General features: G+C 34.5%; 1 non-coding gene across 1 annotated transcript; it reads left to right on the forward strand.

Moving 5' to 3' along the window:
* The first annotated feature begins 933 nt into the window (after positions 1-933).
* On the forward strand, positions 934-1,041 carry LOC112409332 (U6 spliceosomal RNA). The gene has a single exon (XR_003005143.1). It is a non-coding gene; the product is annotated as a U6 spliceosomal RNA (small nuclear RNA).
* Positions 1,042-1,883: the final 842 nt, after the last annotated feature.

Below are 1,883 nucleotides of genomic sequence, written 5' to 3' on the forward strand. Positions count from 1 at the left end.
TAATTATTACCAGTGCCATTTCTGATCTGTTTTAAATGGAAACATAACCTTCCTCATAGTATGATTTTGCAAATTAACAAGTAAGTGCTCGATACACGCCAAGTTCCTTTCCATCCTTCCTCTAAACATTTCATGGGTTTGAAATCTGATGATCAGAAAGTTGTTTCCTCTGAGCCTATTCCAGCTTCTGATGGCTTCCACAGTGCTGATCACCATCTTCCTGTGTACACTGTCATACCTGGCGGGGGCAAGCTTTCTACTTATTCTTCCCATTCTTAAACTTTGTTTTGCCACTCTTTCTTGCATTTGGCTGGGATTGAATACCTTACCTGCCTTATACTGAATTACTTATCTGTTGTTGTTTCTTTCTTAGCACTAGCATACTATCAGATTTTATAGGCATCTGCCAGCAACTGTTACTGTTATGGGGATATTAGTTATTCTAATAGGTGTGTAGTGGTTTCTTAGTGCCCAAGGGCAAGTGACTGGTATATCTTCTTCAGTGAGGTGTCTTCAGATCTTTAGCACACTTAAGAAATTGTGTTTGTTTTCTTAGTGTTGAGATTTAAACATACTTTGTATATTTTGGATAAAAGTCCTTTATCAGATATATGTTGTGCAAATATTTTCTAACAGGTTTGATTTGCTAATATGTTTGTTGTGGATTACAATGGCAAATATACATACAACATGAGATTCTCTGTATTATCTGAGCCAAAGAAATTTTTGAAAGTGCAAATTTCTTAGAGAAGATGTTGGCTAGAGAGCCATTAGAATTGGAGAATTACAGAAAATGTGATTTCATTTTACATCACTGACTGCAAAACATGTAGACTTGATTTCATCCTCTTTCAATCTAATGAGGTTGGTATAATTTTTGTCATTTCTCAGTTTAGGAAGCTGACCATTCACAGTTTAAAAAGGAGGTAAGTAGTACTCACTTCAGCAGCACATATACTAAAATTGGACCAACACATAGAAGATTAGCATGGCCCCTGCGCAAGAATGACATGCAAATTCATGAAAGTGTTCCATATTTTAGTATTGATACCAAGGGGGAAGGGGGGTGGCATGAATTGGGAGATTGTGATTGACATATATACATGACTGATACTATGTATGAAATAGATTACTAATGAGAACCTACTGTATAGCACAGGGAACTCTACTCAATGCTCTGCGGTGACCTAAATGGGAAGGAAATCCAAATAAGAGGGTATATATGTGTACGTGTAGCTGATTCATTTTGCTGTACAGCAGAAACGAACACAACATTGTAAAGCAACTATACTCTAATAAAAATTAATTAAAAAAAATAAATAAATAAAAAGGAGGTAAGTAAATTCCTTAGGATCGCCCAACTAAGTGGTGAAGCTCTGTTTCATGTCCAGTTTTTTATGCCTTAAAAGTCCATGGTTTCCAACCACAAACAGACAGTCTTGCTAAGAGTAGGAGAGATGGAAAGTTGACACATTAAAAGCCATAAAGCAAATCACTAGTAAAGTTTCAAAAGAAAATATTTTTATTAACGATATCTGTATTAAAACCATCAGTCTAACATACATAGTCAAGATCACATAGGTATGTGTGTGTATACAAATATCTATTTTTCAATACGCAGCATATAAAATATTGAAAAAAATATATACAATATATAATTTTATATTAATTTATATTAATATATATGCCGAGTACTGAAAATAAACTTCCTAAGCCATGTCCTAGTGAAGAAAGTTGGGGTTGCCACATGCTTATTTACTGGGAGAAACTGATAGTCTGTATAACTCAATACTATGTTTCTTTTAAAACTATGAAAAAGTGTTTTGTTTCCCTGAACCTCAAACTCATTTTCTTGGACACACTGTTCTCTTATTCAGCAGTGT

Source organism: Neophocaena asiaeorientalis, unplaced genomic scaffold, assembly GCF_003031525.2.
Source record: "Neophocaena asiaeorientalis asiaeorientalis breed wild unplaced genomic scaffold, Neophocaena_asiaeorientalis_V1.1 scaffold505, whole genome shotgun sequence".
Lineage (NCBI taxonomy): Eukaryota > Metazoa > Chordata > Mammalia > Artiodactyla > Phocoenidae > Neophocaena > Neophocaena asiaeorientalis.